Here is a 24,648-nt window from a genome sequence, read left to right on the forward strand (position 1 = left end):
TCACTAAAGAACAATGAATTATTAGCCATATTGATTTTGTATTCAGAATCACTGATAATATATTAGTATCAGTGGCTGACTTACATTGTTTTAAAGATTCTTGTTAAGTATAATGCAATCTGAAAGTGCAGAAATCTCACTTCATTTAGCCTCTTTTCTTCATATTTTCTTTTCTCTTTCCTTAATTATTTTATGTCTGTTGGTTGTTTCCTAAAAGTAATGATCCCCAAACATTAAGGAATAGAAGTAATAGTATCTCTTAAGGGGGAAGTGTTCTCTGCCATAAGATACTATATTGTTAACTGTAATTTTTTTAAAAATTATTTTTAACACATTGAGAAAGTATACTTTTAATCATATTTTTCAATGAGATTTCATCAGTTAATAATATTCTCTAAATATGTGTTTTTAATTTAATTAATTAGTTAGTTAATTAATTACTTTTTTTAACACTCCAGATTTTATTCTCCTCCTGGTCTACCCTCCGACTATTCCACATCCCATATCTTCTCCCTGCTCCCCTGTCTCCATGACGATGTCCCCACCACCCATCCACCTCACCAGACCTCTAAACTCTCCTGGGCCACCAGTCTCTTGAGGGTTATGTGCATCTTCTCTGACTAAATCCAGACCCAGCAGTCCTCTGCTGTTTATGTGTTGGGGGTTCATATCAGCTGTTGTATGCTGCCTGGTTGGTGGTCCAGTGACTGAGAGCTCTCAGGGGTCCATATTAATTGAGAATACTGATCTTTCTAAAAGATTGCCATCCTCATCAGCTTCATCCAGCTTTTCCTAATTCAAAGCCCTTCCTTTTCTTTTCTGCATTTATCTTGAGTCATTTCCAAATATTAAATTTTTCAAATCTTATCAGGCATTCATATATAAGTTTTACATATTGTTAGATACAGTTTGAAAATTGCAAAGTAATTTTAAATTCGGACTAATTAAGAATATTTATCTCTATTTTTTTTATTTCTAAAGTCTTTTTGACAGTTTTAGATATAATGTCTAAAGAACAGAAAGGGCAAAAGTTATATTCTCTTTTTTCACTAAACTGAGTCAATTTCATGTTACATGAACAGAGATCACTATTTTAACATTGTGGATCAAAGTGCACCTAATGGCAATAATTTTGGTAAATTTAATTTTAGTAAATTCCAGAGTATTAAAGTTTTTTTTGTTTATTGTCATAGATGTTGTAAAGGATCACACAAAGTGTATATAATAGTGAGTTTCATTTTTATGTCTGTGTATGTTACGCAATAATTTCCCATCATATTAATATATTATTATGCTTCTAATGACTACCACCTCCTCCATCCCTCACCCTAGTCCAACTTTTATTTTCATGTCTTTTGTCTTTATATCAAAATTTGCTATGGAAGAGACATCTGGTAAAACTTGTCTTTGTGAGTCTATCTTATTTTCAAGCACCATAACAAAATATAATTCCTTCTATTTTTCCCAATTATGTAATTTAGTACTTAGTAGTAGGTAAATAATACATTGCTCTCTCTCTCTCTCTCTCTCTCTCTCTCTCTCTCTCTCTCTCTCTCTCTCTCAGAGAGATACTCTCAAATAGAGAGATACTCAGATAGAGAGATACTCTTTCAGAGAGAGAGAGATAGAGAGTCTGACAGATATACTTTATCAACTCATCTCATAACATGACTATTGTAAATATTGATAAATAGCTATTTGTAATAGGTGCCTATTGTAATACTTGTAAGAATTGGTTACCAAGGTGTTGTGTAGGTCAGTCACATGATACCTTCAATTTAAGCATGTTGAGGATCCTTCATATGGATTACTATGGTGAACACAATAATATGCATTCTGACCAGAAGCATGCAGGAGTTGTTTGACTCACAAAACCTTACTAGAATTTTTCATTAGTTGTATAGTACTCTTATTATTTATATTAATGCATCTTTCAAATTATCATACAAGTGTATATTGTACACTGAACATTTGTTTCCATGTTACTATAAATTCCCTGTTTTCCCCTCCTCATTTTTACTAGTGTCCTTCATTCACCTGGACAATTTCACTTTCATTTTCATGTCATATAGATACATTACTTTAGTATCTATATAAAATCTAGGACAGGAAATACTATTTGATTTTCTATTGATTTCATTTGCTTAATATTCTTATCTATAGTTGACTCCATTTTCCTGATGACAAAATAATTTCTTCTTTCTGGCTGAAAAAATTCACATGACATATTTTATTTATCCAGTGCTCTGTTTTTGGACATCGTATTTTGTTCCATACTTTAGCTATTGTGAACAGTGAGCCAATAAACAATAATGTAGAAGTTTTCATTGTATCATCTTTCAACTCTTTGGTAGGGCTTAGTCCTAGATACTTTTGGAGGTTTTATAAATGACCTTTTCCTTAATTTTGGTTTCTTTAGTATTTTAAAATTAACTTACAGAGTAACAGATTTTCTTATAACATTCTATATGTACTTCATTTTGCTGAATTCTTGCTTTCTAGTTATGCTTTGTTTTGTTAATCGGAAGTAGTACCTTTATATTTTCATATGGTCTATTGTCTTGTCTCTCCCCAACTAAAAATTATTTGCTCCATCGCATGGCCACCATTATTATTTCTTGTCCTTTATTAACAATTACTTCCACCTAGGTATACATATTAAGCAATTAGAAGCCAGGATCCATGCATAAATATGAAAATAAGGTAATAAACTTGGTATCTTTTCAAATATCCTTGTCACTTGTAAAAAACAAAAAAAAATAAAAATAAAAATAAAAAAACAAAACACTGGTCCCCTGATCTGTTAATGTTAGTTTTCTGTTTTTCTATTTGGCTGAAAGCATTAAGTAGATTTTAGAGTTTTTTGCTTTGGATTTCACAGGTTTCATGCATTCTGTTGGCATATGTATATGCATGTACATACAAATTTACATATGATATATGTAATACATGCATCTATCATCTATCTTTCTGTCTCTCTATGTATTTATATATCTGATTCAGGATTATATACATATATCAGTCCAACTCTCAAATTTCATTTAAGAAGCTTCAATTTGCAGTAGATGGTGATTAGCACAGGATACACACACACACACACACACATATATGTATATATATGTATATATATATGTGTATATATATACATATATACATATGTATATATTTGTATATATATACATATATATGTATATATATATACATATATATATATATACAAATATATACATATATACATATGTATATATTTGTATATATATATACACACATATATATACATATATATACATATATGTGTGTAATAATAGAATAATAATAATAATAGAAGATGATTAATAATAGATCATTGATAATTAATAAAGATCATTGATCTTTCTACAATTTCTTATTATCTGCTTCTTATGCCAGTTGAGGGTCTTTGTTCTTTGTTCTAATCATCTTCTATTATTGCCTAAGGTTATATGGACATTTATGGTTTGTGTAGTTGCTGGATACTATGTGGAAATCCATGACCTGTGTTGCCACAGCTGTTATGGGAAGGAAGCTTTTTTGTAGTGGTATCAGCAAGTGCAGATTTGTAACTAAGAATGAGAGACAGTAAAGGTTTCTGCAACAAAATTTCCCTGGGGAAAAACAACAACATCAACAACTTCAAGACAGGAAGCTATTGAAGAGAGTTCCTAAAAATGTGATAGGTAGTAGTACACTTGTAATGCCAATACTTGATGGGCAGAAGCATGAGGATCTTTGAGTTTGAGGCCAGCCTGCTCTACAGAGTTTTAGGACAGCCAGGGACACACAGAGAAACTTTGTCGTGAAAAATAGCAAGAATTTTATAAACAAGACTGATCTCCTGTCTTAGGTAATTCTGACAAGAATGCCTTCCATACCTGACATGGAAATGCATTATCAAAAGCAATGCATTTCTGTCTTAGGTGGGTAAGGCTCTGTGCAGAATCTTACCCGTCCTTGGTTTGCCAGCCTGTTAACTTAATAACTCTGTCTGGGGTCCATTTTCAGGTTCAAACCATGTACTTTGGCTGGCAACATGTTGATGTTATTAAAGACATGCTTTAACAAAATGGGCAGGAATAAAAGTATTCCCAGAACAAGAAGGGCTAGCATGATCAAGCTGTATATGCCATTCTTGAAGCTTGACCAAAATAGAAATACTGACCTCAGGTTATGGGTAATTTTATCAGCAGCATCTAGTGCATCAATGCTCAGCACAGCAAAATTCTTTAAATTCATAAGCTCACTATGAAATAAAAGCAAAAAGGAGAAGGGGGGATGGGATAATGGGGCTCTAGGGAGGGAAAATGGGGAAAGAGGATAATATTGAAATGTAAATAAATAAAATATCCAGCAAAAAAAGAAAAAAATTGAAAAACAAACCAAAAACCCAACAACAAAACAAAACATTGTAATAGGAATGATGGTGTATTTTTTTAATTTTTTAAAAAAATTAGTCAATTTATTTCCATCCCAGATTTTAACCCCCTTCTTGTCTGCCTCTCAGAGTTTTTCTCCCCATTTCCTCTTTCCTTTGCCTCTAAAAAGGTGCACCTTTCAGGGCATCAAGTTTCTACCAAAGTAGGCACGGCTTCTATCACTGGGGCCAGACAAGGCAGTCCTCAGCTACATATGTTCCTGGGGCCATGTATGCTCTTTTGTTGGTGACTTAGACTCTGGGCACTCCCAGGTGTCCAGGTTAGTTGGCACTGTTGGTCTTCATATGGGGTTGACATCTGTTCCCATTTCTTTCAATCCTTTTCCTAACTTTTCTATAAGGGTCTCTGACCTCAGGCCATTGCTTTGCTGTATGTATCTGAATTGGTCTCAGTTAGCTGCTGGTAGAATCATTCAGAGGCAGTCATGCTAGGTTCTTGCTTGCAAGCACAACACTGTCAGTAAAAGTGTAAGGGACTGGTTGCTGCCCACGGAATAGATCCCAAGTTTGGCAGGTCACATTTCTTCAGTCTCTGCTCCATTTTTTGTCCCTGAATTACTTTAAGACAGGAACAATTTTGGGTTGAAGATTTTGTAAGTGGGTTCGTGTCCCATTTTTCCACTGGGAGTTTTGTCTGTGCACTGGAGGTGGACTCTTCAGGTTCTATATAACCACTGTTGAGCATTTCAGCTAAGGTTAGCCACATTGAGTCCTGGGAACCTCCCCCATCCCAGGTCTCTGGGACTTGCTAGAGGTTCCTCCCAACTTCCATATTTTCATTCATTCTCCAGGACCTTTGGGCCTCTCTCCTGTCCTGTTTCCCTGCATACCATACCTTGCCCCACTTTCCTCCTTCCCTCTCCCTTCTCTTATCCAAATCCCTCCCTCCCCCTCCCTCACATAATTGCTTTGTTCCCTCTTCAAAGTGAGATTTAAGCATTCTTACTTGGGACCGCCCTCCTGTTTAAATTCTTAGAGTCTGCGAGGTATATCATGGGAATTCTGTTAGTTTTACTGTATTTCTATTTAGTTTCTATTTGAATGATTAGTCCATTAATAAGAGTGGGGTATTGAAGTCTCCCAGTATTATTGTGTGGGTTCTATTGGTGTCAAATTGCACTGGCTTCTATTACTTGTGTTCTTGGGCTTGCCTTTTTCCATCACAATATCTCTGGTATTAACTGGCTCTGGTGTCCTGGATTGGAGCAGGCCTCCCAGGAGACAGGTGGAGTTGAGTGTCCTGGTTTACAGAAGGCCTCTTGGGAGGCAGTCAGTGCTGCCTCTGGTTAGGACAGGTCTCCTGTGTCTCTAGTTAAAGCATGCTTACTGTGCTCCTAGTTAGAGCAAGCTTCCAGAATTCCTGTTTAGAGCAGCTCTCCTGGCAGATAGACAGGGCTGTCAGGTGAGGGAGCAGTGCACAGTGATCTGCCCAGGGTGAAGATGGTGGAGCTGTGGACCTGTAGTTCTTTGTAGTTGGTGGCTTCTGCCACTGGACCAGGAGAGAGAACAGAGCAGGGAAGGGAGCAGTGCTTCTGAGAAGACACAATTATTTTTAAGGGGCTGGCTACTTGGAGTGTGACCACAGTGAATATATGGACAATGCAAATTGTACTTGGTGTATTTTTTTTGTGGGTGGGGTGGATTGGGGGAAGTGGAACTAAGAAGGATGGGAAACTAGTAACTGGTGCATTTTATGAAATTTATGAAATTCCCAAATAATAAAACTATTATGTTGGAAAAAAGTATGGCAGCTTAGGGTATCATCTTCTTTATTTCCTTCATCAATAAAATCAAGAAATTTGGAGTGTGCATGACACTGAGTATACTGCTGGAAATAATCCTACAACATAAGAAGAATCTGAAGCAATATTTAAGGTTTTATGAATTAATCATAATAGCTGAATCAAAACAGCAACTTTCAAGTTTTAGGCTGAGGGAAAAAAGATTAACAGTTTTGTGAATATCTGAACCTTGAATGCTTCCTATACCTTTAGATGAATCATCAATAAAGTAATTGTTCCCGAATGTAGAATGGGAGAAGTTTAAAGGCAGTAAAGGATCCAACAGGATTCTCAAATGTTGCTATTTTATTATGGATTCAATCATACTTCTTCTATTGACCCTCCAGATAATATTAACGAGCTCTCCCATATGATCTCTCTTTCTAGAAGTTTAAATACATTGTTTAATACATATAAATATTTCAATTATGTTGAAAATGCATTGGAAATACTAAGCCCAACTGATGAAAAGTTGGTAAACAAATTCCTTTACCTACCGTGCATTAGTTGCCTAGTTTGTAAAGTTAGCATTTTCATAGGCTCTCCTATATCCCCAATAAAAAGTGAAGAGAATTCTAGATTAAATTGCTTGTTAAACTCCTCACTCCATGTTGCAGGGTCTTCTTCAGGCAATGAGGGCTATATATGAAAAACAAGGATGGGGAAAGGGAGATGAAGGAGTCATTCCTGTCATAGTTATCAGAGATGATATCTTTTACTTTTTATTTTTCCTGAACAGACAAAATCTTTTTTGCCTCTTTTACCAACTTTAAGGTTTGATCATATATTTTATATACACAATCAAGGAAGCAGCCATTGCAGGAGACTAACCCTAGTAGTTGTCAGGGTGCCCTGAGATGGGAAAAGAGGTAAGAAGTAGGCGCACTGATCAGGGGAATGTTATACTTCTTACTGACTAAGAGGCAGGTTGCCTTTTTATCTATTCAGGTCTCACAGAACATAGAGAGACTAATCATTATCCAAGAAGGATAGATTATATCATTTTTTCTGGACATGTGCTTGATTATTTCATTACATGTCTGTGGTTACAAGTTCAGTCACAATTACAAAGTACAGAGTTCATTTTTATTATTAGCCTTATAATTCCAATTCAAAGAATCTAGAGAATGTCTCCATCAAAGCAAACAAATGTATGATATGACAGCTTGCTTCACATTGCAGTTTTAAAGCACTCCAGACAAATAGAAAATCTCTGAACTAGTTGTTTTATGAATAGCAAATACTAATACCTAACTCCTTTTAAAATATCATTTCATTATCTGTGGTATAAAGTAGAAAAATATTATTTTAGTTAATCTATCCTATTTTCTGAGCTCTATTTTTTCAGAGGAATACCCTTTACAACTCCTTATCTTTAAACTCAGCGATCTCTAAGCATATTGTAAATAGAGGCCTTGAATCTGTTACCCATTCTCCTGGACAGTTTGAGTTTGCCAAATATCTCTGTTTGCATTTTCTGAGATTCTAAACATATGGCAAAATGAGACAATGAATCTGTTGCCAATTCTCCTGGCCAGGTGGAGTTTGTCAACTATCTCTAAGTTTACCCTGTTCCAGCTATATTCTCTGAGTTTACTTAGGAGTGGACAACTTCAAAGGATTCCTGGAGTGGTAGCCTCCTTTAGCACTTATGTGCATAAGGAAGATGCCCAAATAGGGCCAGATAAAGTTATTTCCCTAAAAGACAAAAGGATGGTAAGTGTGTGAATGTCCTAAAATGACTTAGCCATAATTTTCTCAGGAAAAGACATAAAATGAATCATAATGCTGAAAGTCACTATGAATGCAACAAGCTGAGACCAAACTTAAAAACAAGAGACAGAATGTCAGCAACCACAACATACTGCTCAGCTTTGCTAGGACTGTGTCAAACAGCTGTTCTGGCATGATGATTTTGGCCATTTCCTGTGGATATGGCTGTGTCAATCCACCTCTTTCTCATGATTAATATCTTCCTAATCTTCCCTAAGCATTTTGATAGCAGTCTAAATTAATGCCTAAGTGACCCAAAATTCAAGAGAAATCCTTCCTCCTTGTTTACATGCTCTTTCAATATTATTTCAGACTCTGTCCTATGCTTGTTCATCTAAAGTTCCAATTTGCTGGAAACCAGAGTCTACAGGTAATTTATAAGAAACCTAATAGTTGTTATTTGAATACACATGCTCCTCCATTCTGTAAAATAAAAAGCACAAGATGGACATAAAGCAAACCTTTGCCTGATCTCTGCTCTATTGTTCTCACTCCTTGTTTGGGATATCGACTCTCTTATTTCAGAAGCCACTCCAGGTCCCCATTCAGAATGATATTTGTTCACCAATCTAGAGGTGGTTGTGACTTGGAAGAATGGAATTTATAAATGAGTAAGACTAAAGTCTCACACAACAGCCTACTTTATTAACAGCATCAGGTTATTTATACTCAGTTTAAAAGAGTCACGTGAGTAAACTGTGCAATCATAAAGAGAAGTCTTATGTGAAAAAAATCATTTTCCATATATGCATATAAACAAATACCAATAGCCAGATATAAAGAATAATCAGAAATAAACTAATTCATACCTACTATACCTAGAAAGAGCACATAAAAACATTCTCTATGTTATGAAAAAACTAAGGTCATAAGCCCCCCCCCCCTTTTTTTTGAAGTTTTCATACAAGCACTCAGAATTCCACTCACACTCCTCCATTCTTGGACTGTGTTCTGATCTTGTAATTTGAATATAGTCATAATTTTCTTTTCTTGTATTCCTATTTTTAAAATCCCTTGACTTACTGCTCTTCCTACAAATTTAGAGACTGAATAGAATATTTAAGAATTTAGAATCATTACTCTCTTTTCATTTTGAAGTTTAATAAAAAGCTTTATTTTTTTCTCTTTTTCTGTTATCAACTACCTTTTTTTCATTACAATGTAGAGGAATTTTAATCCTGCAACATGCCTTTAATTCAATTCTTGAAGCTGGAAGACATATACTTTTGTTCAGGATTGAAACACACATTTAATCCCAATCACTGAATTTATAGTTTGTTTGTAGAAGGATATTCCTATGTTTGAAAGTGACATTTAATTGAGGGGAAGAAAATTTGATGAATCTGAGAAAGGTTCATTCTGAAAGAATGAGTCAAAGATAGGATACACCCAACTCTCACAGGAACAGACAGGGAAGGGAGTACTTAATACAAGTGAAGAGTAAGTCAGGAATAGAGGGCAACTCAGTGAATGCAGTTGACTTCCAGCAATGCAGCAGAGTTTAGTTGAATGCTGTTGAATTTAGTTGACTTTGTGTAATTCTGTTCAGTTCTCTGTAGTCAGTGTAGTTCAGTTTTTGAAATTCAGAGGAAGTTTTTCCAAGCAGAAAAACTGCAAGAACCCTAGCAAAACCAGTTTGAATCATTAAGCTTGGAGAGGAGTTTTGAGCCAGAAGAGTTGAATTGAACCAGCCAACCAGAGTTCAGAAAGAGCTAGAAAGGGTGACCTTATTCATCAGGAAGCTTCTGAGGTGACAATTACATCGAGCAAATAAAAGATACACTTAAAAAATAATGCTCATTATATTAAAGCATGGCTTTCAATTCTTAGTCTTTTAAAACTTATGATAGAGAAATGTTAAAGTTTGTCTAAGGTTTGTCCTTCATCTCTTATGATTGAGAACTATCTATTAAATTCCTGCTATATTTTGTTTTCATTGTTGGTCAACAGTTAAATAATCTTTGCTTTCCTAGCATGAAGATAACTCAATATTTCCTGAAATGGATTATATTCATTTTCAAGTATTTTATTGAGAAGTCTTGTGGTTATGTTTGAAAGAAAATTTCTTTCATTGATAGTAAAAGTAAAATAAAAAAAAAAACATTAGTATAATAGTTTATTCTTCCAAATGATCAGCAGAATTGAGAAACTCTTAAATAAAATAACCAAACAAAAAAATAGTCCAAAATCAATGATATTAAATCTTTAAAAAGTTATAATAAATACCTCTGCATTCCATGTCATCATTGGAGAATATTTTAAAAAGTTATATTCAACATGACATTTTTCAGTTTTTTTTAAGATTACACAATTTAAATTTATAAGGTGGGACAAAAAATATAGACATGTTTTAAGATTCTGGGTTCCAAAATCCATTCTTACATACTTGATTTTTTTATTTTATATATTCATAATTATATACAAAATATTATTTAATGTCCTCTGCTTGTCTTTGGGTATTTTTTTAAGTCACATCTTCTGTAAGGTCATAAAAAATGTAAACAATATCATCAAAAATGTACAAATCCTTTAAAATGTCTTTTAGTGGATATCTACTTAAAACCTAATGCATTTCCATTGTTTGTTCTTATATATTTCTATCTTATTTTTTATTAAGTTATCTCTTTAGTTGGTATATAATTTGGAGTTCAGTGTGTCTTCGAAATTTCAGGATAGTGTATTACTCTACTGATATTGTTAGTGGTGAAAAGTCAGAAGTCATTAAAAATATTGTTTTGTCAAATGGTTAATGATTTTACTTGTGACTATGTTGTGATTAAGCTTTTGTGCCTTTGTTGTTTCTGATATAAATTGGTGGTGACGGTGGCTATGGCTGTTAGATTTCCTGCTTCCCTGTACTTTCTTCTTTACTTTGAACTCCATTTCATATATTGGAGAACATCAGATTTTATTTTGAAGTGTTGGTTCTTTAATATTTCTTCTTTAGCCAGCTTGTCAGCCCAATATAGTAGGTTTGTCTCCAGAACAAATGAACAAAACTGTGCAGTTTTAAAAAAGCAAATTAATGATCTTAGTATATAGAGTGGAAGTGGGCAATATGTGTCACTTGGCTAAAATCAAAATATCTGTGGCCAGATCTTCTGAAACATCTGAGAAGTGTCTGTTTACTGACCTTTCAGTTTTAAAGTCACTGCTACACTTTGATTTATCTCCTTCTTTCATCTTCAAAGCAAAGGGTAGCAAGTTAGGTCATATTCAATCTCTCTGACTTCTACAGTATCAGGATTCTCTTTTCTAATGTATTCAGATTTCTAGTCAACTTCTAGATGCACTTAGGGTTACAATAGGTTCCCTAAGAATTCATCCCATTCAATATCTGCTCACAAATTAATATTTCTAAAGATCCTCTGGCTACCATGTTTATAGCCGCTGAGACTGAAATATGGTAGTCATTGTGTAGTGCCTGCAATTCTAATCGGCACAGTTGTACTTGGTATACTTGATATTTTGGTCCTGAAATTTCTATTTGTATTTGTTTACCATGTTAATTTTTTATGCTGATTTCATTCATGTTTATTTCTTTACAAGCATGTTTCGCTGTTAACAATCATATTTACAAACACATGTCTTAATTCTTATCTGATAATTTCAAAACTTGTAATTAATCTCTGTAGATATTTTATCATCTAGAATTGATCCATTTTTTAATAATCACACATAAGTAATAGTTTTATCAGCGCTGAAAAATTTCATAGTAAAATTGTTTAATTCAAGGTTTACTAAGTAGAAGGTATAGAATCATTTCTGATTTGCTATGTTTTTTTTTCTGGAATAAGTTGCCATTTGAAATCAAGGTGTGGAGACATTAGACAATCAGTTGGAGACATTTTACAATGATAAGCTCATTACAGACAAATTCTCATACTTTGTTTTCTGCATGAGACATGCCTCCTGATCTTTACAAGAACACTGAGGCTACAGGTCATCCACCTTTTTTTGATGTAGAACGTGTGCTGGCAGTATTCTAAGTCATTTCAGGTGTCAGTAAAGAAGGGTTTGGTTACATGCCCATTGTTTGATATGCATGCATCATTACAAAATGGACAGGGACAGCTGTAGCCCTACAGCCTTTTTGTGATATATCATAGAAGGTGAATAGTGGAGAAAACTTGTCATAGAAGACAATAGTATGGGGACCTCAGAGGTTTTGCATTTTGCTTCATAGGAAAACATATCAAGATTTATAGCCATTTGATATGCATCATTTGTGGCTAATGCCTTGTTTGAGTGGTCTGTTTGCAATTGCCACCTCTACAAAAGTTGATATCAGCATGGTTAAAATTCCCAAACACCTGACACTTCAAGAAGAAGCAGCTGCATGAGACCAGTCACCAGGAAGGCAAGATCTTCAACAAGTAGAAGGAGAAATACGAGATTACAGAGCAGGAAAAGACTGATCAGAAAACTGTGGATTTACAGATTTTGCCAAAGATTAAAGCTGTTCCTCTATTCCAGGGCGACCTTTGACCTCAGTTCTCCCTGACAAATGGGATGTGTCCTTACAAATTAGTGTACTAAACTGCCAACAACCCAACTAAATAACTTCATATGTTAAAAAAAAAAATCACACATTAAGAGGAAGAAAATTATGAGTCATATGTATAATATTGTCTCATCTTGATATATCACCCACCTTTAAAATATGTTTGATAATTAACTCAGTATAGATGACATGTCCATACTTACCTTAAAATAAAATGACTACTTCATAATACATACACATATAGATAATAAATGACAGATAAAAATAGATAAGAAGATAGATACATAGATAAATACATACTTAGATAAGAAATATTGATGCAGATTTATAATGGATCAACAGATTAAACCTTTATAAGTGATAAATGATGATTATAGATAGATTACTACAGATGATATGAAGATAAGTAGATGATAAATAATAGATTAGAAAAGATAGATACTTAGCGTAATAGACAACAAATGTATGAATAATTATATATTCATACTTTTTTACTGTAATTATGGCTGGGATGTCCCAGGATAGGTTACTTAAAACTGAAGAATCCGTGAAGACATTAATAGAGAGAGGCAAAGTTTAAGTTTCAGGAACTGGGAAGCTTATGTTGTAATTCCCAGTCTCTGCCTAAAGACTCAGAACTCAATTTGCTGCTGACACTAAGCCCAGAGATCCAACCTGGTATTCTCATATCAAAAGCAATTAGAAGTAGGCTATACAGTAATCCACGTATTATATTAAGGTCTCTTCTTTCTTAAATATTACTGTCACCAATATGAACATTTGTTCTGCGCAGAGGAACTTTGTTGAGGTCCAATCACAAGTAGCAAAACACTGCCCAGCTGCTTCAGGAAAACTTACTCTCCTGCTCCTGTGGCGCCCAGTTAGTATCATCAGAACAGTCCTGGGAGTGATGCTGGAGCTCACCCTTCTCACGCGCTGACTGAAGGGCTTTTTGCCATAACTCAGCAGCTTCCGAGGCATATATTCAGTAGGATAATACCTAGGTATTTTTGAAGTTTCACCACCCGGGTACCACCGTTTTTTTCTCCTCCAACAGTTGCTGTGACAGTAGCAAGGACGTTTTCCTTCTTCCTTTCAAGCTTGGTTTTGGCAGCTGGGTATTTCCTTTTGTACAAGGCCTTTCTAACATACATAGCAAATCTGCCAATTCCTCTAACCAGGACAGGCTGCAGTGGGGCTTCCCCTTCCTGGGCTTTTTAACCTTATGGTTACACTTTTTGGTTGCACCAGCCGCCAGGGTACCCACAACCCGGGCACCAGAGGCAGCAGCATCACTGCCAGCCTTCTTGGCTGCACGTTTCTTCCCCTTTGTATTAGGTTTCTCCTCATTTTTTACACAACATCTTGCAAGACAGGAAAGAGCTTAATCTGCAATTTTTAAGGATTTCTGTCCATTTTAAGATGAGCCGTTTGTTGTAAATTTTGTTCTTTTATTTTTTCAAGCAAAATTACTTAAGTTATTTTATTTGACTCACAGATTTATATATTTAACATCTAAATAACTGATTCGGGAACATTTCCTTCTTAAAATATTTAATTGGAATAAAAATGTTTATTTTTCTAAATATTTTGTTTATTTATTTATTGTGTTACACAAATTGAATTGCTCTTACTTGCATTGATGAGATAAGAGCAATATTTTCAAAGTTATCTTTTAAGAGGAACACTAACACTTTAAAACTTCATTATCGAAAATTGTATGCTTTATACTGAAAGCATACTGCTACTGAGTAACAAAAAGTTTTGTGGGAAATTTTGGTCCATGGTAAAGAATATGCTCACTAACATTTTTTTTTATGTTAGCAAAAATTGAAGCTTTTTACTAAAATCCAGCAAAACCATTAATAATATTCAATTTTTGTCTAAAATTATTTATTTTAAGGTTTTGGGAACAAATTAAATAGCATGTATTTCACCTATATTTCTCATTTAAATAACTAATATTAACTCAGACTTACCTATGTTTAATGCATTTGAGTGAAGGAAGTATTAAAGTGAAAGAAAAAGTTTGCAGTATGACAAGAAAAAAGATGTTCATCATGGAATCTCGCCTGTAAAAAATGCCAATAAGATTAGTGACAAGAAGAGAGCATCATTGAGTCCCATAATGTGTTCTGGATAAAAATTATTTTCCTATGCTATCCACATGTGGCTGTCATGAATGTATATTCAACCTTAACACCTTAAAGAATGATTTGTCTCACTTAGAACTGTGAGTTATGAATGAGCAAAGAAGTTTCTCATTAAAATTTTGCATGAAGATATCTAGCCCGAAATTTTCAAGTTGGATTTGAAGTCAAAAAAAAAAAAAAAAAAAAAAAAAAAAAGACTTCTGAGAAATGCAATGGCCTTATACATCAGTGATACACAAGGGAATCTAAACCCTTAGTTCATTTTTATTCTTATAACAGTAGACATCTACTAAATCTCTGTTATCTGGTCTCAGAATTGGCTCATATGTTGGCTTTATTTGTTCCTCATATCTCTAGATAAAGAGAAAGAAGAAAACAACCACAAGATAAATATTCAAGCCATAACATCAACAAAAACATGTCTGCCATCTCTGTTATATTAAAAGGAATTTAATATAATGAAAAATAAAAGAGAAAAAATGAGTACATAAGGACTTTATGCATAAAATATCTACAAAGAAAATTAGTTATGTTGGTTTATACTTTATAAACTATATCCATAATATTAATAGATTGGTGACTACTTAGTAGATTATTAATAATTTACTATGAAACCTTATTTACTTTAAATAATACTTAAAGTTCATTTGTTAAGCTTATACATGAGCACAATATGACATGTGTATAAGTTTTAAGTGGTTACAAAATTTTCCTCTGTCATGCTTTATTAAGCCACTGAAGCATAATCATATCTTTGTGCCATAAGAAACATGAATTATGTATGCCCTTTTGATGGAATCTGACAGAAGCCATGATAACAAAATTATACATTGGCAAAGTAGAACCCATCAGCAAAAAGAATTCAGTAATATTTGTCATTTAGGAAATGTCAAGATAGATATATGAATATTAACATTGTCTATATTAGCTATATATCACCTACAGTCTATGGGCGAAAAGTAACCTAATATGTTAAACTAATTCAGTTCTTTAAATCTCATGAAAATGTATAATACTGAGAAATATTAAATTAAATCCAGATATATACTAATCTCACTTTAATCTATCATCAAGAAAAATATTGACTATTTTTTGTAGATATGCAGCTGTCAACACTCTAACTACAGATCTAGATTGATTTTATGATTTTATTACCTATTCATTTCTACAGTACTTATTTCAAGAAACAACTTTTGCTCTTGGTAAAAGGGAAGCAGAATGTGTTGTTTCCTCAACTCTGTCAATGGATGTGTTTTTGCACAATACACATTGGGTAAAAACAAAAGACTATATGTCTAATTTTATAAAATGGAAGTACCTCTATATATTAATACTTATTGTTGAGGTCATATGTCTATAGTTTGAGGTATTCAGCTTTCCATTTATTTCCAGATTTGTTATGTATACTTATACTTTTAATTATATGCACCTTTCTAGGAAAGTAACCAAACTTCTTTATGGTGGCACAAGCTATCTAGAGAATTTTCAAAGGATTTCTATGATATGATTTTCTTCCTACCACATAGATGATAGTAGAAGAATGGTTTAACAAAATTAATATATTTTTCAGGAAATAATACTTACGAAGTGGTGATGCTGGCAGAACTCTCTTCTGTAGTCTTCAAGAATCTGATCACCCTAAATTTTACTATTCAATTATTACTTAGTATATATTTCAAAGGATAGGAATATGGGTAAGCAAGAGTGCTTGCCTAGCATGTAGATGCCTGAGAAACTAGACTCAATTCCTAAGACACACTACACCTAATTTTCAATTGGATCCTGGGGAAAAAGTATCAGAAAATCAATGTGCAAATATCTGCATCTCACTTTTGAGGAGGAGGGCAACACTATATAAAGACCAGCAGTCTCAATTAACCTGGAACCCCGGGATGTCTCAGACACTAGACAACCAACCAGGCAGCATACACCAACTGATATGAGGCCTCCAACACATATACAGTAGAGGACTGTTGGTTCTTGACTCAGTTAGATAAGATGCACCTAACTGTCAAAAGACTTGAGGCCCCCGGGAATGTTGAGGTCTGGTGGAGTGGGGGTGGGGTGAAGGGACATTATCTTGAAGTTGGGGTAGAAGGTATGAGATGTGGAGCAATCAGAGGGTGGAGTGAGACGGGTATAAAGACTGGATTGTAAAAAAACATTAAAGAATAAAAGAAAAGAAAGTTAATGTGCCCTTTGAATATGGTTATAACTATAGGCAAATGCTATCTTTAGCATAAATCAGGAAAACATTATCTTATAAAGAATGATAGTGAATGGAAAGCCTCTCAAGACACTAAGAATGAGGGAAGAAATCATGAAATATTATCTTGAGGACATAATCATTGCAATCGAGGTGTCAAAGCAGCGAAGTCACCCGAACTGGCTGGGTCTGAACAAGACTGAAGTTGTCAACACCCATCTATGAATGGGAAGGAGCTGACAGGGCCATGATTTTCTACAGAGTACGACTGGCTACTAATAGATTATGGGACAGGGAATAGTAATCTTCAGATGTTTGCCCACTCGTGAGTTTGCCAGTATTCTTAGGATAGTTCCATATTTGTGGTCACATAGAGGGCCCTGATTAAATTTAGTTGAATATAAAACAATGCCAAAAGAGGCGGCAACTATACATGGCAAAAGGCCTGTAGGAAGGAATTGAGATTGACAGGAGTGAGAGGAGGGAAATCTATGGTGTGGGTAAGAATAATCAGAGTTTATCATATGCATGTGAAAAACTGTCTATAAATAAAATTAATTAACATTTTAAAGAAATATTTTGACAAGAGTTAGTATGACCCTGCCATTTACATTTATTAAAAACACATAAAGGTAAAGAAATTGGTGTGTCATAAATGCATGATGATATAAATTGGAAAATTCAGAAAAGAGAAAGAAACAGACTAAAATATAACTTAAAACTCCAATCTATGCTTGGTAAGGAAGAAAGATAACAATAATGAAATTTCATACTCTACAAAAGACAAAGTATGGATTGGGAAAAATAATCAGGTAATGATCAAAATCAAGATAGGAATGAAAGAAATATTTTATAATTCAAAAATTTTTCTCACAATTGAATTAAATAAAATTCTAAATGTATAAATCATTAAAATTATGAAGGAAAAGGTCATTTTAATATGTAATAAAACACATACAGTTTGTGGGTCTATACACATGTTTGCATGGATATATGACAATAAATATTGAAAAAATATATATATATGAGAGTGTGTGTGTGTGTGTATACATGAAGAATTTAGAAAGAGCTATAAATTTTAATATTGGGTAGAAAAGAAAACTAGGAAGGAAATTGATTATATAGTAATAATTGTTATTATGTATTATTATTATTTGCAAATAAAAATCCGAAAAGTAATATTAGGAGCAATAATAATCTTTTAAATGTCCTAAAATTTTATGAAACAATTTTATTTTACACTGTTAAATGTAAAATAAGTAGTAAAGTAAAACCTGAAGAGTATAATTCATTTTTAAATAAACAAAACTCAAACAGCTTTCTTACCTTTGGTATTTTTTTTAGAGTTGTGATTCCACTAGAAAAGAAAGAATCCTAAGAAAGGAAACTGTGGGACACTGAAGAACAAGTATCTGATAAAGAAAAATGATAAAAAGGTATCTGCGAAGTCACAAGGAAGAATGTAACAACACTTCAGTGTCGTCAGATGTGTAGGTGGATGTTATTCAGAACAAGAAAGGCCAGTATGCTAGATAATCTTATACATTTTTGATTACATATTATTACATATTCTCAACAAATAAAATACCCCTACTGGATTCACTTGTAGGCAAGGCTTTGGTAGTTTTCTTGATAGACTGGTGATATAAGAGGAGCCAGTCCATTATGTACTGCATCAGCACAGGGAAGATAGTTTTATGTTGTTGAAAAAAGCAAGCTGTGATAGTCATGATGAGGTAGTTAGTAAGCAGCAGTCTCATATATCCTCTGCTTCAACTCCTTTCTCTAGGCCCCCGAATTAGCTCCTGCGCTGACCTCCTAAAATGATAGATTAGGAAGTCTAAGTGAAATACACCAACCCTAGATTAAATTTTGTCATAGATTTAAAAAACATTAATCATAATTTTAAGACCCCAAGGGCGAAACAAGGCTTAAGGGGTAGTCTCTACTAATTCCAAACACTTCATTTAGTGAATATTTGAAGCTGTTAGATATTATGAAGAATTAACAATAAGTTTGTAGAAAATTAAACATATATGACTGAGTGCTTCAAAGTTTGATGTCTTCATCAAACCCTTCCTCTCAAAGTCCAGAGATCTATGTAGAAGAAGTGGAACTGTTGTAAGAGTCAGAGGTTGTGGATGAAGTAGTGTCTTCCATACACAATAGTACTGATACACATATGAACTCACACAAATTGTAGCAGAATGTACTAGTCCTGCACAGGTTCACACCAGACAAAATTATAATACAGGAGAAGAGAAATGGATGCAAAGTCCCACCACAAACCAAGAAGCTATTAGCAATTGATATCTGCTGGCAAAGAGAATATCACTTTTCTATAATGGTGTTTTACTAAGTATATCAACCACATTTAAGGGAAGACCTATACTCAGTAGTAGTTAACAAAGAGCAAACAAACAAACAGAAAGGGGGTGTTTCATTTATTTTTATTTTGTATCATTGGATATTTTGCTTGTGTTTATTTTCATTTGGTTTAGAAAGAGAAAGGATGAACAAATGAGTTATAGATAGACATGTAGATATATGGATAGATGATAGATGTATATACTAGATATAGACAAATAGAAAGATAGATAGATAGATAGATAGATTGATAGATAGATAGATAGAACATAATGATGGGTGAGTAGAAAGGTAGCAGGGATGTATAAGGATTTGTGAGAGGAGAAACATAAAAATATATAAAATTCTTTTAAATAAAAGAGGGGAAAAAAACTAAACATATTTTCTCCTTTACAAACAACTAATGAAAGTGCATCATTGTTGCCCAGTGCTTCCAAGCTAGACATTGTCAAACTTAATAATTTAAGTTCTGGATTTTACTTAGCTACCTCTCTTTCGGATATGCAATAGAGAACTCTAATGAAGTTCTGCATCTGGCAAAGTCATCCTGCATACAGACACTTCTTCACAGTAGGAATACAGAATGAAAGCAAATCACTACCAAAGTCTCTGTGACCCAAATTAAAATGGGAGCAGATTATAAAAAGATGAGACAGTTCTCTCTTATCTTTCTTCTTCCTCCACATCTTCATATATAATATGTAGTAACCGCAGAAACAAGGAAAGTACAAAGAAACCAAAGGCAGTGGTGGTGGGGCTGAGCTTGAGAGAGGAATAAGAAGATACCAGAGATAAGTGGAGGGAAAAAAGCAGGGAATCTAACCTGGGAAGGTGAGGAGATCAATATAGAAGGGGAAAAAAGGAGGTAGAACAAATTTCAATAACTTAATAAAGCTTCAAAGAATATTATTTTATATTTACCTAAAATTATTCAAAATCTCTCTCTCTCTCTCTCTCTCTCTCTCTCTCTCTCTCTCTGTGTGTGTGTGTGTGTGTGTGTGTGTGTAGGTGTGTATGCATGTACAAGTGCAAACTTTAAAGGAAGCTATTCCACTTGGACTGAAAATGTTACCACAAGAGAGAATGACATTCAAAAACCCCAGTGCTAGCCTACCGAAGCCTCCTTCAGAATGGTTGGGTATGGTTTACCAAGTGACTCCCAGTAAAAACTGGACTATTTGGTTGCCTCTCAGAGATTGAAAGTTAGCAACTGTTGCTGAACGTGCTGAAGACATAGGACATAAAACTCAGGTCATTTGGTCTCAATTTAATTGGAAAGTTTCATTTCTACGATCTAGCTTCCCTGATAAAAGAAAATACTATAAAAGCTGCCATTGGGAGGACACATTTGGTAGTCCTCTGTAGTTTTGAAATCTATGGATCATAATAGTGGCCAGCATGGGAGGAAATCTATATACATGTAATAGTGGTACTCAAATATTAGCGGTAACCCACAGCTGTGTAATTGGACCTAACTCCCCTTCAATAGAAAAAACACTATGCCTAGTTCAAGAAACCTACCCAACTCACTGGGGTTAGTGCAATCAGGGACTTTAGAAGAGAATCAACTTTTGCCATTTTGCTAAAGCCTACAAATCTTAATCACCTCCCAAACCTTATTATTATATCTGTAGGTAAATTTGGTTCCCATCCTCATCAAAGACTCTCCTAACAGTAATTGAGGCTATCATCGAAAACCACAACTGGAGACCAAAAGGTATCGGTGACCTGAGACCCCCAAATATATCTATAGCACTGCTTCTGCTTCTTCAGAGAACATTAGGGAAGAGGGGATAAAAGATTGTAAAAGTCAGAACTTTAAGAGGTTAATGTGGAATAGAAATTCTTACAAATGACTGCACACACAAGACCAGACCAATGGCAATATCCCAGATAGTCTAACATGGAAATGGAAATAGGATATGGTGATTCAACCCTAGAAAAACCACTACCTGCTGGCAGGTAATGACGGTCAGAAGCAGATAAGAAAGCTTTTCCCAGGGATGAGCCCCTTATCAGTTATTTATACAAACTGACCAGACCTGAAACCATAAACACAAAAGCAACAAAAATGGATTCAACAGATTGCATTTATAAATTAATGCTAACAATTATATGCATTACTAATAATATCAAAGAAAAGTACATTTTTGGTTTGAGTTTGGACATGAAATGGGTAAGACAGAGTGTACCTTGAAAAGGCAAGTTCAGTGTGAATGAATGAACCTAAAGAGGGAAAGTGATGTAATTTTATTTCAATTAAAATGTATACATTAAATATATATAATTAGATACTTGCTTTATGACTTTCGTGCCCAGAGATGTTGAATAACAGTGGCCACTTCTCTCACTTTCTTCTACCAAAGGGTTTATTTTTTTCTGGATTTTTTCTGTTAATATTTTAATGCATACCAAAATACATTGTGTGTGTGTGTGTGTGTGTGTGTGTGTGTGTGTGTGTGTGTGTGTGTGTGTGTGTGTGTATGTATGTATGTATGTATGTATGTATGTACCACAACATGCTTTGGTTGTGAGAGAAAATGTTTTGGGAATCTGTCCATTGCTTCCACTACATAGGTGTTAGAGTTCTAATTTCGGTCATCAGGCTCAGTAAACATCATTACCTCTGTGCTATTTTACCTGCCTTCACCAGAGTATTTTGCTTTGAGTACATAAAAATAATTAAGTACATTCTTTTGATTTCACATATATATACATATCACACACATATGTGTATATATATACATATATACATATACTTAAGATGCTTAGTATAATATTCTAAATAAATTGTGAAATTGTTACTACAATTAGGAAATGAGTGTAAGCATTTTATTCCTTACTTATTGTTATCTACTTATAATTAATGCAATAGCAATCAGCACATAATACATAGCCATTGATTGTTTGTCTTTCTCTTGTTATTTATCTTCCCATATTGTAAAAAAACTGGAAGAAAAATACTTTATACAAAGTAACATGGAAATATAACCTCAGTGTCTATAGATAAGGTTTTATTGAAACACAGCCACACTCAGAAATTTACATATTGATTTTTTGGCTAATGCATTGCTTAAACAGCACACTGAGACACTGTATAATATTTTTAATGTCCACAATACAACAAAAGCTACTTGGCCATTACAGTGATATATTTGATGACACTTGCACTAACTATTGTCTAATAACTCCATTGAGATGTTTAAATTTTCAAATACCTTCAATATAAATTTTGAGAAAGGAATCCAGCCACAATGACTGAACACAGAAAGTACAAAATTAGCTTTGAAAATTAAATGCAGCAGGTCTTAAGCTACCCTGCTCACTTGAAAATTTTAATTTACATTCTAAGACAAAGCTTACCCCCAAATTGACATCAAGTTTTGGAGATAATTAAAGCTTCATTCATTTGGGCAAATTCAGCTGCCCAGCAACAGAGGCTGTTTACAAACTGGCAGGACTCCAGAGATCTTTTGGAAACAGGAAAGTTTTTAACATTACAGGAGGGTAACTTGAGAAACAAGGTTGCAAACACACTCACTTCAGAGTGTGAATGTCTGTGGCAGTTCCACATTCTGTATTGCATTGATGTCTTTCCAATTAGAAATTAAAGATGAAGGTGTAAAGGATCATGTGAAACAATAAACATGGATTTCAGATACTTGAATCCTAAATGTTTTCTTTTCTCTAAATACCCAAATGCAGTCGATTCATATCCTAGTAACTTTGAGATAAAACAGTTCTTCCTGAACAGCAACTCTTTTGTTTTTAATATAGAAAATAGAGACCTTATTCAACAGCTTTCTAATGGGCCCTGAAAAAAAAAAATCCCTTTTGATTACCATACCCATTGCATTAGACATCTTTATAAAATTAGTTAATCTTAAATTCCAATTCTTCCTTTAAGAAAAGAAATGTAGATGGAAATCCACCAGGGAATCTGAGTCCTGCAGAAATTGCATAGAGACCCACTTAACAATAATGATAACAGAGGATGACCAATTAAACATTTATACCGCAGGTCTAATCTGCCTCTTCTGAGAATGACTGTTGTATGTTTCACAACTACATTGTCTTTCAATAAACCACAGGTCATGCCTAGTAGAGGACATGCCCTAGGGAGCAATGACAACTGTGGTTGCTGCTGGAACTACACCACACAGAAATAAACTCTTTGCTAGCCAGAAGATTCAATATGTTCATGTATGGAGATGATTCCCTGCAGAACAAGACTGGACAATGATATTGTGACGGGAGATACCATGTACTCCTAAACGTTAGCTTGATTCTACATTCATCAAAGGTTTAAAGCACCAACTATACTTGGGGTAGCAAAATTGAAAAGCAAGTCTCTGGGAACACACTGCTAATTAAGGTTGAAGTCTACCATTGTCCTAATTGCCTTATGTGGCTCTGCATGTAATGGAGTACTCTCTATATGCAAGACTTTTCCTTTCTGACCTTGTCTGGGGAGTTCTAAGCCCCCACTACCTGAGGAATGTCACATAGCCTCCATTAGCTTCCAGGATCAATTTCTTCTGATTAAACTTGTATAGAGATCACCTGAAATTCCTGTAATGTGTCCCCATGAGGCATTCCAGGTATCCTAACCCCACAGCCAAATGGCCTTTGCCCATCCTGGATGTTTCTACCTTTATTACCCCCAAGCTTTATATACCTTGAATCCCCTATGTTGATATGTCTCTTGATAGCAGGCCTCAGTGTGATCATTTACCACGAGTACTTATAGGGCTTCTGAATCCCCAGTTCTATGTCTCTGCTACCACTGTCCTTATAGTCCATATGGCTAATGAGCTATGAGAGTAGGGAGAACTATAGATCATGTTCAATGTGTATCACAGGACAAGATGGAGACTTGTGAGTATTCTGCAAATACTGGAGGCAACAACTTGCCAGACTATCACACTCTGAGAATAAGTATGCTCTTTCTTTTTCTTTGATATATGTTTAGTCTGTGCCTTTGTGTAGGACTGGAAAACGTTTGTGTAATAACTGACACTTCTTGATCAGGGCTCCTCCCAAATACTAGTTGAAGGTTCCCCTACCCTCTTTCCAGATCTTGAAAGCCCAATTGGGTGTAGGCAATGACCTTTAAACCTCTGACAAAAATCTGTTGATACAACAACCATTTAAAAGTCACAAAGATAGCTACAAGTTTTGTATTCTGATGTAAAGTTGGTGTTCAGTGAGGCACACCAATCCCCTGTGGCCGAAGAACATCAGGAACAGTGACCATTGCACTAGCAACACTTCCCTCTTTTTTAATCATAGGGAGTTCAACATCACACCAGAGGGATTTCCAAATTTGTTGCCTTAGGGCCTTACTTAAATCAAGAGGACATAAGATCTCCCAAAGAGAGGTCCCAGAATTCTAGAGTGAAGTGCTTCAGTTT

General features: G+C 34.4%; 1 pseudogene; it reads right to left on the minus strand.

Moving 5' to 3' along the window:
* Positions 1–13,259: 13,259 nt before the first annotated feature.
* LOC117723721 (large ribosomal subunit protein eL6 pseudogene) overlaps positions 13,260–24,648 on the minus strand; it is a 90,301-nt pseudogene continuing 78,912 nt past the window's right edge.

This window comes from Arvicanthis niloticus, chromosome 19 (assembly GCF_011762505.2).
Source record: "Arvicanthis niloticus isolate mArvNil1 chromosome 19, mArvNil1.pat.X, whole genome shotgun sequence".
In the NCBI taxonomy this organism is placed as follows: Eukaryota; Metazoa; Chordata; class Mammalia; order Rodentia; family Muridae; genus Arvicanthis; species Arvicanthis niloticus.